At 36.1% G+C, this 18,557-nt stretch overlaps 1 protein-coding gene across 4 annotated transcripts in view; it reads left to right on the top strand.

Moving 5' to 3' along the window:
* The window catches only part of KCNIP4 (potassium voltage-gated channel interacting protein 4), a 429,982-nt gene that overhangs the window by 181,311 nt on the left and 230,114 nt on the right, over nt 1-18,557 (top strand). The gene's annotated exons all lie outside the window — the stretch shown is intronic.

Raw genomic sequence — 18,557 nt, forward strand, 5'->3', positions numbered from 1 at the left:
CTGTACAGCTGAATGGATCGGAAACTACAAAAGCATTTGAAGAATTTCTTAAGAGATGAAAAGGATGTGATTAAATGAATTAGATTACACTATCACTCACTTCTGGAAAATATAGGTTAAATGAAAGTCAAACTCTCAGAATGTTCTCTTTCCTGGTCTAAACAACATTGCTGCCATTTAGGCCTTGGTATTTCAGAAATAATCACTAATGCCTTGTTAGAAGAAAGCCATCACAATGACGTAAATAACATCAAAATGTGAATGTGAATCCAAGTTAGGTTTCTTAATAATAATTATGTATAGACACCTTTGCTTGAATAATTGAAGTACAGGAAACTATTTTCATTCTGTAGTGTATGTGCACAGAAGGAATGAATCCTAAAATAGCTGACATTTAATTCTCTGTAAATTCCACACCCTGTAAATGCATGTCTGAAAGCAAAAGGAAAGAAGTAAAGCGTAGGAAAGGAACATTTGCCAGCTTTGTAATGTATAATAATGTAAACTTTATATTAAAAACTAAACTTTGCATATGAACATTAAATACAACTTCCAAAGTCTCTGTCTTCTACGATCAGCTGCTGATAGACATGGTTCTGTGTTAACAGCATCAGCCCTCACGTTACTCAGCAGTACCAGGTTATCTTGAGCAGGCTTGGGTCCATTGTCACTTTACATCAGTTTAGCCAGAGGGACAGTATGGGTTCAGCCTGGTACTGTTTTCTTGGTCACCGTTCTGCTACTTGTATGAAGATGAATACTCTCAATTGTGGTAAAACTCTAGTTTTGAGGATCCAACATCACAGATGCTAGTGTAAGCTCAATCTGACAGTTGTTTTTTTTTTTTTTGTTTTTTTTCACCAAAAAAAAGGATTGTCAAGACAGTCTTGACAATTATCAAGATTGTCAACACTATACCATGTTTTGCATCACTCTTAGTGTCATAAAATACTTAAGTCAATGAAAACTTATTGAAACATCTATGAGCAAAGAAAGTAGAACACTGAGGAAAAAGTTTAACATAAGGTTCTTTTTTTTTCTCAAAAAAAGAGGAAAATAACAAAGATTAAAGGATAACACTGCTTCTGCTCAACACGTTATCTTCAAAGTAACTTACTGTTCTTCATAACTATTCAAAAATATCCCTGACCTCTTCCAATTTAACAGATTTCGTACAGTGTTCACAATCTTGTAGTCAAAACTTTCTGCTTTTTTTCCAAACAAGCCCTTTCACCAGGTCTTCAGTCTCTTTCTTGCATGTGCCAATTCTTCCTCCTCTCACATGCAGTTTAAAACTGATTCATGTGCAGGCGTTCCTCTCCAGCTAAGTACTGTGGATCTGGCCTTCAGCAGGGACACTGCTGCACTGCTCATTTGTCACTATTATTATTTCTAGCAACCAGATGGCTGAGTCAAAATTTATACACCTGAACAGACCTACAGAAATGAATGGGACTACATGTGTGGAAAGGCAGTATTTTATGACTGATCTCTGTGGCTACACAGAAGTCAGTAAAAGTTTTGCCATTTACTTTAATAAGGCTTTATTCCACCCCTCAGCAGACAGAATGTTCTGAGCAGTGGAGGACCATTGTTCCCAACCTTTTAAATCAGTGCCTGAATGAAGAGAGAAAATAAGTAATTTCTCATTTTTTAACTGGAAGCAGTAAATTTACCAACAGTTCTTGTACTGAGAAGGAATCTAAGCCTTACGTATTGTTATACTACTGCTGGTTGATTCACAGTAGATTTAAACATGCTTCTTAAATAGCTTTGTTATTAATAATAATAATAATAAAAGTTGCTTAATTTTATACTGGATTTAACTGTTCAGTAAGAACAGTCTCTGAATAAAATTGTCTTCAATGATGACATGATGTGACTTTCATCAGAATCTCTGTATCATGTAGGCTGTCAGCATAGACTGCACATTTCAAGTCAGAATAGTTATTTTTAATGTCATCATATTCTAAAATAATCCATCCTTTCCTAGCAAGGATGAAGTAAATGCCCTACATATGTGTAGGTGTGAAGTCAGGCAAAATCTGAAAAATAGCAAGAGCCATTAATATCTCAGTCTGAGACCTAAAAGTAATGGTTGGTTTTAGACTAACCAAAATAAAACTATGACAAAAAATAAAATGTCTTTAATTTAGAGTTTGGGAGCCTGAAATTGTAGCCAGTATTAAATTATTCTAATAATATGATGGTTTCATATAAATGGATTCATATAAATAGAGTTGCCAAAACAGCGTGGAGCTTCATCAGGATGAAAGGTAGCTAAGCTGTCTGTGGAGGACTCTACTCAATGAAGTTAGGGAGTGGTGACATTCAATAGCTTAAAATAGCCAGTGGGATCAGCTTTGAGCTGATGAACTGTGCACTAGTGCAAGTATCAGAACACTGGCTAATGGGTACAGAACCTTTACTGAGAAAGTCTTTGCCGTAAATCTGTGAGTGGGTGTCCAGGAGTAAATGAGATGCTCCTCATTCTACCAGTTCTATAAAGAGAAATGAGCCACAGTGGGACAGTGCAGATACCTGGCCAGGACACTGAGCTGACAGCTGCTGTCCCAGCAGAGATTCCCTGGGAAAATCCACACAAATGTATGGGGTCCATCCTGCCTGCATATTCTTGAAGGAAATATTTAGGTAAATGTTTTCATGATAAGCATAGGAGACTCACAGAATTTCAGATAATCTTGAATTGGAAGGGACTCATGGGTATCATGGAGTCCAACTCCTGACTCCACATAAGCCAACCAAAGAGTTAAACCATTCATATAAGAGATTTATCCGAACATTCTTGATCACTTTATCAAACCCAATGATAATGGACTGGAGTAAACATAACCAGCCCATCAGGAGTTTATGGCTTTCAACTATGTCTTGAATTATCAAGATTTTCATATGTGCAGGCTACAGATAGCTTCAAGTGTGCTGTATGGAGCAGGAAGTCCCTGGGGAGGAAGGAACAGGCTCTGAGGTTTTGGTGGGGGCAGAGGAGCCAAGGTGCTGGGGAGGTGCAAGGGCAGGCTGAGGCTCCTTCCAGCTTGTTTCACAACAGCTCTTAGCAGCAGGATAGCTTCAGGCACAGAGCTGAGCTCCCAGGAGTGGTGGGAGGGCAAGAGTGCCTGACATGTAAGAGAGGAGATGACCATTCAGGATCAGAGGTAGGAAGGGTATTAGAAAACAAGCACTTTCACCCCATTTTTCCTTGTATTACCTGCATAGAGCATTAACGTAAACTCTTGCTGAATATCAGAATTCACCTTACTCACCAGGGATCCAGCTGGATATGTCCAAAGCACAGGGACTGGAAATGGAAGAGACAAGGGGAGGTGCATGGTACATCATCCGTATTGGGTATATAGTAGCTGCCCTACCATCTAGGAGAAACCTTATAGGAAGCCTATATAGTTTGTTTCAATGCAAAGTAGAAACGGGAGAAAGTAGAATGGGAGGCACTCATGGAAAAACATTCTCACACCAAAATGTTATGCAAGATTTGTCATTTGATTCAGTACTTGAAATGTGTTTATGTAGATTAGGTGGGAAAAATTGAAGTTGATGCAAACACCAAAAAGTTGGATTTGGAAGTCTTGAAAAGGGTGTGAAGCATAAAGGTTACAACTTAGTCCTTAGGATAAGGTCTAGATGAGTCATGATCTTTGCATTTTGTATGTAGTACAAAAGCTCAGGGACTGAGCTTTTTTGAGACTGGCATCATGGAAATAGTAAATTCACAGCCTGACATAAGGTGGAGATAAACATTAGACAGTGGGAAAGGAGGATTCACTTTCCTTTTAAATCATCCAGAACATGACATGCCTAAACAGAGGTAATGAAAAAAGCAAATTCAAAAAAAAAAAAAAGGAAAGAAAAGGCAAATTAAAAGAATGTGAATTACATTTTGTCTTTTAATAGCTGTTAAAATAGCTTCACACAGACTTCTGACAGCAGCTCAAACATCATAGCCACAGCAGTGAGTCAGATGAGATTAAAATTAAACAGTGAACGAGAATGCGAAACAGTACCACAGCAGTTTAACGTGACACAAGTGCAACATTTGAAGAAATAACGGGCTTGAGTGGTCCAGCGAATAAGGTTATCTGCTGGCAGTCAGCTGTACTGTTCAATGTAGTTTGTACTTTTGCTAATGAGTTTCCTTGGTGATTCATTGGCAGGTAATCCATGGAGGGAAATGTGAAAGAATAGCATAGAGCATCCTGGAGCCAGGTGGCATACTCCAGTGATAAACACTACTGCAGGACTGTAATAATGGTGTAGAAAACTGGCAGACATAAAAGCTCTTTCAGCTCTAAAGGCATTGAAATATGCCAATTTTAGGAACGAGATTTCTTATGAGCCTTCAAGCCATATGGAGCATCAACATGTTTTCCATCATCTGCCTGTCAGTTTAAAGAGAAGTAGTGAATTTGTAAGACAAAGTAATTCAGCAAATTTTGCAGGAGCTGTGTGCAAGCAAAAAGCGAGACAGCCTGTAGTCCTTAGCATATTTACAAAGGGCAATTTTAACAGGCTTCATGCTTTAAATTGACAGTAAAATAAGAGGTTAATAATTTTGAAATTTGCAATTGTCATGTTCTGAAGCCTATCTGATTGTACCTCATGTGATAACTTACCAGCTCTGGTCAAGCGTTTAAGTGGAATCCAATTAACTTTGTTTCCTATGGAAATGATATGGTATTATTACACCGTGTGTGTTTAATTGGATGCATGCTTGCATTGTGTGGGGCCTGTCTGTGACTTGATAAGGTTTGAAAAAATCTAATTTCTTTGAGGTTTGAATGAGGGTAGATTCCTGCTGTATTACATTCCCACCTGCTTCATGAAGATATGTGACTGGGGGGAGGAAGGAAGCTTGTTAGTAGCCATGCAGAGGATCAATAAATCTGAACCTACAAGTGTTCAGACAGCTGTGAATTGTAACTCTAGCAAGCAGCATATATTCTTTATATTTTGCTAAGTACAGTTGCATTTGCCTTGATTAGTAAATCTTTATTTACATTCCAGCTGAATGTAGATCCTTTAACCGAGAATGAGTTGAGAGGTGACATTAGGACAACATCTGTGGAAGAGCAGTCACATCACCCACTTACCTTGTCCTTACGGATATGGAGAAAGGAATAGTTGTATTCATATCTAACTACCCTGCAAAGTGCCTGTTTAGAGAACAAAATAAAGGGAAAGGTAACCAGTGACAAAGTGAAAGTCACTGTAAGCATCTCAGCACCTCAGCTCGGGAGTGCAGTCTGAGCAGCACAAATGTGACTTTTGGCACTATGGTAGCCATGGGTAGCAATGGGTACCGATTAATCTGAACATCTGTACAGAAATATGCATGTGTTTGGTTTGTAGCACTCCATTCATAACTGTAGCTATCTTAGAATTTACTGAAAGTAGGTGGATCCCACGTCCATCACTTTGTCCCTTTGCTGAGCTCTCACATTGCCAAGCAGTAGTTTTCTGCGTCTGTCATTAATTTATAAGTATAAATCAAATGGCAAATCAGCTGCATTTCATTACACCAGTTGCCAGATGACAGAACATAACAAAGACTTTTGGTGAAAAATCATGCAAAGAGGAGTCAGTGTTTTAAAGTAAGGACTTAATAGCTCTCTGATGATGATGAAAGTTATTATTCAGAGAAGAAAACGTTTCAAAGTGAGGTATGTGGAAATTAAAACACTAGGTGGTACTGCCATCTTATTTAATTTATAGTCTCTTCATCGCAGTGAAAGAGTGAACATTATATTTCCAGTTCAGTAGGAGTAATCTAATGTGCTGTGAGATTGGCTAATGATTTCTCAGATATTCCATATTCACCAAAGCTTTTGTCTTTACATCTGCTCTATAGATGAATTTACATTTTAATTAAAGGGTATAAATGAGTGATATTAAAGACTAGAACAGCAAACATAATTTTCATATCCTCTCAAGTGTGATTTTAAACACTGGATTAAATCACCTGAATTGCTTTAAAGATAAAATCAATTTATTATTTTTCAGCTTATTCGGTAGTTGTTCTATTTTAATTAAGAACTTTAAAGTTATTTGTTATAAAATAATACAGCTTAAGCTACATTATTTTAGCATAGCTACTACACTGTAAAATGTATGCATGACTTTCTGAATTTTGTAAGAATTTGTGATCTTACTGTGTCTCCAAAGATATTAAAGCTAAAACTAAGTATAAGGGTCAAAAAGTGCACTGAGTTTCACAAAAACAACTGCATGATAACTTAAATACATTTTTTTTCTATCTCTTTCTTAAATTTCTGACTGAACAGCAAAAGCATAAAATCATAACATTGATTAGGTAGTAGAATAGCAGAGAAAGCCAACTATTGTTTAGAATTAATATACAACTAATATATGTTTTCAGGGTTTCTGGATGGCCCTAGTGGAGTGCTTTTAAGACCCCCACTTTAATTTTCTCTCATCGAAGAAAACTGACGAGGATCTCCAGAAATTTTGGTAGAGGTCCATCAAGTTGGCCACATCCACTCTTTTGTTCCCATCTTAAAAACTTTTATTCTACACAGCTTCTCCTTAAAGGGCTTTTCTTTATTTTCCTATCAGTTTAAAAGAGATCTCATATGTTCCAGTGATGGATTCTGTCTACAAAAATAGGGGATAAAAATCCCCTATTAATCATTCAAATAATGAAGGAAACTAGTAGCATCTAAGGCAACTGACCTGTGAAATTCTTCATTTGTATTCCTTCTAAGGAATAGGCTTTCCTCCACAGCTGATGCTTCTAGCATGTGTGGTTTAGTTTCTCTTCCCAGAACAGATCATTAGTGTTTCTTTACCTTGATCCAGATTAGAATCTCTTTACCCCTATGATAATGGAATTTACTGATGTGTCAGTAAGGCCTCTCTTTTCCCATCTCTTTAATACAAATCTCTTTAGTACAAACACAGTTCCTTCATCTGTTTCTCTAACCTTCCAGTATGTCAATGTTTAATCTTTATCATGCAAAGTGGATTTTGACTGATACATAATTTTTACTTGATTCAAAGTCATTCACATAAAACAGGACAACATCAAAATTATCCTACAGACTCACAGCATGCTCACCTATCATCTTATACTACCTGTGCCACCCGTGTCACCTGTTTAATTGATTAAAATTATTTTTTCATGTGTGTGCTGGGTACTCTTTACCTGTGAAAATGGGTTAAAAAAGCTGAATTCACTTTTCATTGTCATACATTTGCTTTAGGTTTTGGGGGAAACATGGATCAGACCTTCACTGTATTGTATGTCCCATGAGTTGGCCGGAAAAAGTTCAAGAAGTCATGGAATCCATGCTTTTGCATCAAATGCTGCTTTCTCAATCAAATCCTCAAAAGGAGGTTTTATTAATAATAGAGAAAGCAATGGATATAATTCAATTAGTGAAAACTTTCACTTTGAGGTTAAAAACATCTTTTACGGTTAGTATTTACAGCATTCTTTCTCTCTGTGTCATTAGCAAGTGTATGGGTTTTCATGGGATTTAAAAATGCCAAATCAGTGAATCAGTGATTTTTGCCTTTCCTGAGAAAGGTTAGAAATGTTATTTGAATCTGTTTTACTGCAGGAAGACATATTAAGAAATAAGATATATTGATTATATATGTATATCTTGCAAAAATAACTTACTTGTATTTGTTTCTTTTGTCTTTTTGCTATCTTATGTAGTTCTTTTTCTACCTCTGCCTTCCTCTAACTTAAGAGTAGCTAATTTTAGAAAGGTTATGCTTATCATACAGTTTGAAAAGCTAAGAAACTTCTGGTTGGGAATTCATTTTATATAATCAGAAAAATACTTCTGTGAAAAAGAAAATAATAAAGTCAAACCAGAAGCTATTTCAAACATCTCTTTGCTGAGTATAATAAACTTTTTTTATTCAGCTCTGCTGTTCTAGCAAAGTGCATAAGAGGGCAGCAAAGAAGCTCTTAGAAGTAAAAATGCTTTTATTAAGGAAGAAATATAAACTAAAATCCATTTTTAGTGGAAAGATTAAATTATAAAGTGACTGAGAAATAATGATTGTGAAGCTAGTAGAGAGAACATTCCTGGAAATGTGTTTTTCTACATCCAGAGTCATCTTCCTGCTACATATTTACATCACCACTAATAGGATTATTGGAATACAGTCAAATAATACTGTTTTCATTATAGTCATGCCCAGTGAAAAATAATGCGGCCTGGAGAGTCACTGAAGACTTGTTGAATAAAACAAATAAATAATGCTGTGAAGAGAGATTCAACCCCCAAGTCCTCTCTCCCTGGGAAGTCTGCCAGGTTCTTTTGGACACTGTGCTCTCTGCTCTTCGACACAGTGGCTCTTGCTGTCCTAAATCAGGGTCCGTGTCAACATCTGACAGCTGGAAAGCATCTTTAGCTCCTTCCCTTCCTGAATCACTGCTTGATCCACTCAGTCATGACGCAAAACCAAGCTGCCTCCTTTTCTTATCCCTTCATCCTGTTTTTGGAATGTCAAGAGAAAGTGGGGTGAAAGTCCTTTGCTGGGTGCTGACGTGGGCTGCGAGTGAGTCAGGGCTTCCCTGCACACCACCACACCACGACTGAGCCTGCTTGGGTCCCCTGCAGTCCAAAATGAGGGATACAGTGGGTTAAATGCCTCCTGGTTCAGGCAATCCAATGGATTTTCAGAAACATCTCATAAAATGCTGTACTATAGGAGAGTAACTTATCAACAGTGTGCACCCTCTGCTTCTGATCTCCTTCTGTGCTGACCTTACCAATACACCCTTGTTTCAGCTTCCTGCTTGAGCAGCTCAAAATGTCTTGTATCTTTCCTAAATCGTTTAATATATTCTTAAACACACCAGGTAGATTGAACGTACTGCCATTGATCAGTCTAAAAGGCAGCTGTGGAGAATTAGCACTTTACAGATTGATTTATATATTGTATACATCCTGTATTTGCAACTTCAGGCAACACTTTAATGTATGTGATTACTTTCATCTCTGCTTTCCCTTCTGATGCTGGTCTATACCACCAGTTTTGAACTACCTGATGCTATATCTTTAGAAGGACTGTGCAGTAAAAAAGACCTTGCTTTTCACTGCAGCTACTGGAAACTTTTGTTCATATTAAATAACAGTGAGGAAAAAAAAAAAAAAAAAAAAAAGATTATAGAGGAAGAGATACTAACCAAAAATAATAGTTGTTGGAAATCTTGGTTCACTAGTTTCTCTTTTACAACCATAATCCAGGAATTTCTTGCAAAAAGTAAAAAAAAAAAAAAAAGAAGAAAAAAAAAAAAGAAAAAAAAAGGCAAACAGAAATTTGAATTCACAGGTGTATTTGTTGAGTAGTATGAAATAATCACTTTTCCTGGCATATATTTTGTATCTCCTCAAAAAGTATAAATACCATGAATGAAATCTTGAATATGAGAAGTGTAACACATCTGTTACACAGTGCGCCCTGTAGTAAATAATTTCTTCTAGTCCTATTGGCTTTAAAAGTTCTCTTCGTTGGTTGTTGGTTTGGGTCTTTTTTTTTTCTTTTCAACTGTGCATTGTTGCTTTTTTTTTTTTTTTTTTTCCTGGAAAAAAATCAAAAGAAAAGTTACCTTACCTCAAAGTTAAGAGAAAAATGATAAACAAGCCCATATAGATTACATTAAAATTTAGGAATATAGTTATTGTATGCTCTTTCAGTTAAATTTATCAAGAAAAAAGAAATTGTCTAACAATATAATTTGAATCCTTTTCTGTGCATGAGTTCCTGTAGTATTGTTTTTCATTTGAAATGTGCTGTAATATTGCTAAGTAATATATAAGGAGAGCAGTGTTTGAGTGTTCAATAAATGATTAAATTTCATTCTGTTCCCTGTATTGTTTCAGCTGCAATATATCTGCTGACCAAAGGAGATAAGGTCATTCCTTAACTTTGGGCTAGACCATGACAAGATGCTGAAGGAACATGCAGGAGAGGTGATAAGGCTGAAACAGTTTGAGATAGGCAGCAAGAGGTGGAGTATATGCTCTTGCCTAAACCTGTGTGAGAATAGTATTTATACTTATGGTACCTAAATCTTCTTGAAGATGTTTACATACCCACCGCCTACTTCACATGCCTGCGAGAAGGCAGCCTGGCAGCTTTATAGACAATTCCCCTTTTGTCCTACATGGAGGCAGGTTGTTGAAGGTATTGGTTTGAAGGGGTGCTATTTTTCATCGCAGTGTTGGATTAGAAACAAAATTAGTTTGATGAGCAGCATAAATTGCATCACATAATATTTAGTTATCTAGATAACCTTTATTTAGGTAATACCTGTTGTTTAATACAGCAACACTGTGGGTAGTTTAACATGGCAGTACTCTAGATAGTATTTACTATCCATATATATTCACTTAATAATAATGTTAGCCTTACAAAATCACTGTAATGTTAGCCTTACAAAATATAACATATGTTATAAAATACTGTTTTTCTAGTACTAATTCTTTTATTTTTGTTCCAATACATGTTTCTTAAAAGGTCAGTCTGTTGGATTAGGTTTTTCTCTAAGACTGAATATAATCAAAATTATTTTATTGTGACTGTGGTTAAACTTTTTTTTCTTCTATAAAAAATCAAAGCATAGTCTTGTCCGCATAACCAATCTTGTTTGCTCGCTATAGTTTGAAAGATATAGATATTCTACAGTTATGAACCTATAAAGGTATTTGTCAAATAAATAAAAATAGGCTATTTTTCAGATACCAGGTATGTTAATAAAAAGTAATTATGTTGACTGAAAATAAGTGAAAGCTCCATCTAACAGACACATACATTTTTTTCCCATCACTCACAGTAACAAATGCCTTTTAATACAGTGAAAATTACTAGACAGGTCTGAAATAACTAAGCAATTACTGCAGGCTTTGTTTAAAATTCCTCAAGAGAATGTCACAAAGAAAATGATTACCATTATTTCAACAATGAGTTCAGTATGATGGTTTCACATGAAAAATAAGCTCACATTTAACTATCAATTAGCAGCTTTTGATACTCTGAAATTGTTTCAGCATTGATGTATTGATTCACACATCTGTCTAAATATACCTGCAGAAAAAATGGGAGGAAACACAAGGTCTTAAATACTGCATTTTTGATTAGAATATTGCTATAGAACTTGATTCTGGTTTAATAATCAGTGTACTAGGCTCGTTTTTTATATAGCCTAAAAATGTGGCTTATTAGCAGGTCCTTTCCCCCCCCCAGAAATATTGTCATTCAAAGCAATAATTTAGGAATTGAAAAATTACTTCAAAATTAGCATTTTAAAGGACAAGGAAGCTTTATTTTGGCCTTTTGTACTGAATATGCTTGGTACCAAATACCTTGATGCACCACTGAAGGTCTATACTCCGTGCTGAAGGGGTCTTACAATATGTATCACTGGCATACCAAAAATAGAACTTTTAAATTTAGGGAGATAAGCCTCAGCTCCTTCCTCCATCTTCTGTAGCACGTGATTCAGTGTTGGGACATAACTGGAAGGATTAAAGTCTCCTGCACAGGATGCACATGCCCAGTTTACCAAAGAGTTTCAACCTCAGAATATTTCAGTTATTAAATAGAGGTAACTGGGGACAGGTGTGGGCTTTGTGCCACTTCTAAATATATGGAGCTAAGAGGCGCTGGGGTGGTGGGCACTAGCATTTACAGCAGTGCCACTCCACTGTGCAGGATAAGGTTAAATGTTTCTTCTTTCTTCTGGGTGAATTTTCCTGGCGTATTGCCTCAGCAAGCAGCCTACAATTTTAGTTGGCAGGAGAAAGACTGCCAAAACTGCCAGCTAAATAAAAAACAACCTTTGCTTCTTTGATTAAATCATCCCCTCTGCTCACTAAGGTGGAAATTGTGCTTTGTTATGATAGTTCCTCTCAAAATAATGCCCATTGCACCTAAACTTTAAAAGATATGATTCCCACTTTCAGCTACCACTTGTATATCCAATTTCTTGAACACCCTGCTGTGCCCTGAACTCTCCCAGCTATTCAAAAGTTGCCACAGTTGTTAAAAACAGTAACTATGAAAGCCAGTGGAGCAAGTGGGAGAATAACAAACTTATAAATTACAGAGTATAGATGTAGTTGTGACACACTGTCAACAGCAACTCACAACATGTTCCCTATGAAGATTTGACTTGCCCTGTGATTTTCATCTCAAGTGAACAATGTCCTCAGGATTGAAAATAAAAGTAATTCTGACTTGTCAACTGCTAACACCTAAAATCACCACAGTTTTTACTGTGACAGACAAATGTTCTCCTGATGCTTGTGTCAGAAAGTTAACTAGCATTAAGATCTAGATCCATAAAAGCACTGCCATGCAAGAAGTGTTTAAGACCAGGTTAGATGGGGCTCTGAGTAACCGGGTGTAGTGCAAGGTGAAATTAGATTATCTTTAAAGTTCCTTCCAATCCAAGCTGTCCTATGATTCTAAGAAAATCTGTGTCTAACAATGTACATGGGGCAATTATCAGGAAAGCATTGTAAATATTGTTTGAAGCTTTTGTATGTGATTTGGTAGGTAGAAACAAGTCAGAGAGTTAGGCCCCTATGGTCTACCATCAGTGCCACAAATCACACTATACATATAATCAATTCTCATTTAGACTTTCTAACCAAACAAGCGAGGCTTTGGATCCCTTCACAAGACAGATGATCCAAACAGAAGAGCAACTGAGAGAATGTGATTACAGGTCTATTGTGCTTTTTAAGTGTTTCCCACCATCATCTCAGATAACCATTTACATACTCAGCCTTCTCCTCTCTGAGAAAAGAGAAACTAGATTTTCAATTAATCTAATCAGTTCTATAACACTAATACCATGAAGTAGCATGTATGTATATTGCCATACTTTCAAAGTCTGCCTATTTATTTTGGAGTTGTGTTGTTTGTAAGGGTGCTCTAACTCTGACAAGATGGGTATGAACAAGAGGTTTCTGGCCAAAAGTTTATGTTTTATATCTAGAAACAGATGTACATTCTTCTGTCTTTTCATATGCCATTTTCATCATTTGGCATGTGTATTAATAAAAAACACTTTGCAATCTCCTAAAAACATGTAATATATGGGAAACAACTGTCTATCCCAAGGACCTCTGCCCATAGGTCCTGTCATATACATCCTACTGGGTATCTTCCAACAAGGGATACCGTTGCTATCAAGGAGAAAAGAGATTTCTGTGCTTTGTATGACAACAGAAATTTTATTTAAACCATTATTTTGTTTATTCTCTATTCTGTTACCACAAGGAGGAACTTTGAACTCATATCAGTATTAAACAACTATGCTATAAATAATAAAACACTCTGCAAGTCATGTACAACAAGCTGTTTTCATTCTCCTTATTGCTCTTTTGATATTGATGTGTTCTAGTTTGGCAAGGTCTTTTTAGTACCTTTTTCTTTGGCTCTTCATTGAAAAACCATTCCTGGGATTTAGAAAAAAAATCTTTTCTGAAAAATTTGTTTGTTATTATAGATTAAACAGGGTTAGTTTTCCTGATCCTATTCTTTCAGTTGGCTTTTTTTCAAATTCATACAGGTCTCTTTACTCCCTTTTCAATGTTTAAATGATAGTTAATTATGAAGGAGACAAAAATAGACAAAGTAATTGCCACTGGTTCCTTTGTCTCATTGTGCCATGTTGTGCTATAAATGTATTTAATCTGGACAAAACCAAAGGAGTAAAACCTGATCTAATAGCTATCAATCAAAGGCAGGAAGCCTGCAAGACTGCAGCTCTGACTCAAATCTAGTGAAGGGAAAAAAAAAAAAAAGGCAGTATGACTAAGATCGTGAGTCTTTAGGAACACAAGACTAGAAGGAACCATCAGGGTCATCAAGTCTCTTTGTAGGTGCCAAAGCTCAGAGATCCTTTCCTAAATAAACCTAGAGTTTCCTTAAAAGCATTCATGGACGAGAGCAGGATTTTAAAACACAGTGAAAATGATTTTTTTTTTTTTCCACCTATTCTGACTCTTTTTTATTTTTTGTTTGTTTTTGTTTTTTCTTCTTGGAGCTGGATGGACAGAAATGTGTTCTGTTTTTCATATGATTTGTTAGTTTCTCATTCCATTATGTTTATACTTTCTTCTTGCTGGGAGTCACTGTTCTTGCGTATTCTGCAATCATTTATTTCTGATGCTTATTCTTTCACTATTTTTTTTCAGAAGTGTTACTTTTACACATTTTCTCTGATAACAAGTAAACTGTCATAGCTCCTGAACCTTTAATCCTCAGAAATATCAGTTTAGAATTTTCTGAGAAACTTTCTACAGTGTTAATTAGCTGATCATAGCTAAAAAGTTGAGAAGGCCATGTAGCTCTGACATCTTTACTATCCTCAGCTAAGAAACCTTTGTAAGTAAAATAAAATAAAATAAATCATGCAATTTACACTTTTCTTATAGTGGAACATACCATCATTTTACTATGTACATTTTGATTTTAGTAATTAATTTAAAATGCTATTTTTTTTAGTGTTTCTGAGTATATGTTTAACCTTGCATATGCTATAGATCACCTAGATTGGAAATATCTCCACAAGATTTAATCTTGTATGGGTGTAAACATTAAAATTCAACTCTGAAGCAAAAAATATCTAAAAGAATCTCACTGTCTTGCTTATTCATTAATAAACTTTCTGGACTTTCTGGAATTGAGTCAAAGTTTAAGTAAGGGATGCTAAATGCTTATGAGATAATCAGAAATAATTAATCTACACAAAGTTTGTAAAATCTAAAGCAACTTCTGACTTTAATTAATTTGAACAAGTCAGAACACAAGTTGGCAGGGCTACAAGACTATGGCAGTGTCGTAACGGCCTCTGGTGTTACATGGCACATTGCCTATACTCACTAGAATGTAATGTATAGAGAAAGTGTCTCTTGCAAAATGAGGGTCTAAGGGACTGTTCATAAATTTATGAAATACAGCAAACTTGGTAAAACAGTTTTCTTCTACTATTACATATAAATTAGGAAGAGTATTGTGTTAGAATTTTTACCATTCTAGTTTTCCATTGGTCCTTGATGTATAATTGCAAGGCTTCTTAAAATGTTCTCAGTCTGAATCTCCTGGTTTAAAACAGCCCCTGCCATTGTAGAGGGAAAGTGGAATAGCGCTTGACTGAGAAGAGCACTTTAGAGAAAAGAAAATCATGGCTGAAATTCTGACAGATCCTGAAAGAAAAAGAATGACCATCAATGTTTTATGGATGAAGTTAGCTGAAAGACAGCAGACAGAAAAGGTTGAAAGTAGTGTCATAACTCTTTGATTATCAATAGTATTTTTGCTCTTTGTTCTATACAGTATTGCTTAGTTTAACAGTAAAAAATAAAAATTACCTCTCTAGCTAATAGGAGTCCTAACTTAAGTACCAGATTAGTATGTATGGAATAGTAATAAATATACATATAAAAAAAATTAGATATAAAATGCACTTATCCATCTTGTCAAAACACAATTGCTTAGATTAGTGTTTGTCAGTTAATGTTTATTAAATCAATAGACCTTTTAGCTTCTGAGAGTTTCCTTGACATTTGATGTGGCCTGGGAGAGAGGAAAGCAAAGATTGCCATTAACTGAAGAAAGAGTAAAGATGAAACAGAGGCAGTACCAATTGAGGACTGAAGAACAAAACTAATTTGAGGCAGAAATTGATTCATTATCACTATTTGTTTTCAAAGAGTTTCCCTTCCTGCTCTCAGAACAGCTGGCATAGATTTTTTTTTTTTTTTTTTCTTGTTTAAACTGAATCAGTGTTTGGGAGGAGAGCTAAGGCTCCACTCTCTTTTGAACTTTGTGCACTCTGTGTGAAAAAGAGAGTTTTATAATTACATTTTTGAGAAGGTAGACCATATTTGGAGCAGGATAATTTGTCTCTACTGTGTTTGTTTCTATAGGACTTGATAAATAAATAATGGAAGAGAACAGAGTATCAGTATTTCTCTACCCAGCAGAGCACACGTCACATAGATGTGAAGAAACAGGATGCTGAGCTGTAGAGCTCGCTCCTTCCTTCAATTCAGACAGTAATTGAGAGACAGCAGGAGATACAGCCTGACATATTTTTTTTAAGTCAGAGCCAATGGTAACTACATCTGTGGAGAAAGTGGAGAGGAAACGGGGCATTTGGATTTCATCCAACAATTTGATCTAAGAGTGAGGAAGCTTTTCACTCAGATCCCTGCATTTCTACATGTGTGGTGCTAACAAACATGCAAAGAGCCCCGAGATTGCCTGCAGCATGGGTAATTGTATGCTCTTGTGCTGAAGTGCTGAGAAAGAGCAGAAATACTCAAGGGAGAGATGATTTCTTTGACGTCGGGTTATGATAATCTTTTGTATGAATTCTGGTATTTCAGCTGATCCAGAGATGACTCAGTTTCCCACGCCTATCAGCTAGTAAAAAAATCATTTGATTTAAAGTCAAATTCGTTGTTGGTTTCTATGAGCATAGTCAGTGAAAGCTGGTATAAGTTGGAACTGCTGTAATTGTGCCAGATGTCACTACTAGTCACTGTTGTCAAATGGAGCTCTCATACACACGTTTCCTACCAGAATAAGTGTAATGCAACAGTAGTAATGTATTCACTTAAACTCCTGTTGCCAGTTCATTGTTCAACGGTTTAACAGCTGTGTGATATCCAGCTTTCAGAAGCAAGAGAGTATTTCTGGGTCTTCTACATGGGAGTTTCCTATGCTTTATCTGTAAATGAAATCATAGGAATTTTTATTTCTAGACTTTCCAGACAGGACTTGCAGTGTGGATCTCTGCTGGCATCAAGGCTGTCAGCCTTGTCATCATTCTGGGAGTGTTTGTCATTGAGTCCCCACAAAACACAGCTATTTCACTGGTGGTCCACCGGTCTCCAAAAAAAAAAAAAAAGAAAAAAGAAAAAAAAATAAAAAAAAAGATGAAATGTACCGTATTGTCCTCCAAGGGCTTCTCATTAAGAGCACAGATAATTGTACAGATAATTCAGTAATTGTTTCGTCTGTTACTGTTATTTATATACCTTCTTAAATATGCAGTGCAGGTCAAATTTGCTTTATAGAAAGAGCTTTGAAGTGGTAGGAGTGGCTCTAAGTTTCCGTATTGAGTTTGTCCAATATACACGAACAATGTCCTTGAAGGCTCCTTCTCATTGTCACATTACTGGTGCATGTGTTTTGCCCTGATTTATGAGTAGAATTTACTTTAAGAGCCTTTCTTGTTTTCTTCACTTCCATATAAATTAAAGAGAAGAAACAGTGTGCAAGTATCTCCATGTTGCTGCAAAAAAATGCCATCATGTTCTCTCTGCAACAATTGGAGTACTGTCAGCAGACGGGTCAAGGTGCCTGGTCAAAGTGCAGTCTAAAAAGCCTGAGAAAGTGATGTCACTGCCTTCTGTCCTACAAAGGGAACATCAGCTATTAACATCTGCACATTTTTTTGTTTTTACTGGATGAAGGCCAGAACCAAAGCCACGGTAATCTCCAGTGGCCAGCCAAATTTGTAGTACAAGGGAATGTCATGCTGCCTGTGTGGTGAGAGGAAGTGTACAGAGAAAATGCCAAGATACTTGGAAAGGTATGCCGAACTGGGCAGTGAAAAACTGAGGAATCCAGAAAAGACATTTCTGAATGCCAAGCCCATTAGGTTCTCTCTCTCCCTCTCTCTTTTTTTTTTTTTTTTTTCTTCCCTTTGGTTGGGGTTGGTGTCCTCTTTTTTCCCCATTTATGTATAGGAGATATAATATGAAAGCTTCTATATTATTGGGAGATTAAATGAATTAGTCTTTGAAATACTACAAGAACAGTGCTCAGAATGTACAGGATTACTATAGGTCATTATTATAGAACAGTAGCTAGCATTATTCATTGATGGACTTAATTTGTGCATGGGAAATGTGGTAACTGTGCTGTTCACTAACTTCACAGGTAAGCTATGAGGAAGAGACAGTCCATCCCTTCACAGGTCTCATCTCCTGAAGAAAACCTGTGAATAATTTCTCAGTATACAAGGATGCAGAACCTTATATTTGAGAAGTCATTGGAAAGTGGGACCACTGCTTTTCAGAGGCTCATCCAAAGAAAAAATATCAGAATATTTACACACCACCTGTGCCTCTCTGCTAGTTTTCAGGAATTAACACGCTGCATGTCCCAAAGCATGTAACTCAAAATAGGTGAAACACTTTAATTAGCACTGAGCAGCACTATCTGGAGTTAAATGATATTTTATTACCTCTTTGTGACTAATTTTTCAGCCTTTGGCTAATTCAAAATAATCTTGCAAATATTCAGTCAGAGAAGATTTTTGGCAAGAATTCTGGAAAACAGACTTTCCTAATGATCTGCCATTCACTTCTAACAATATGTCTTAGACTGAAGTCTGCATAATGATTAGCTAGTTTTAGGAAATGGCTACTAATAATTCAGTTGCAAGGAGATCCTTCAGTTAGCATATTTTATTATTACAACAAATTTTATTCATTTTCATACGTATATTTCAACAA

This window comes from Oxyura jamaicensis, chromosome 4, assembly GCF_011077185.1.
Source record: "Oxyura jamaicensis isolate SHBP4307 breed ruddy duck chromosome 4, BPBGC_Ojam_1.0, whole genome shotgun sequence".
NCBI classification, from domain to species: domain Eukaryota; kingdom Metazoa; phylum Chordata; class Aves; order Anseriformes; family Anatidae; genus Oxyura; species Oxyura jamaicensis.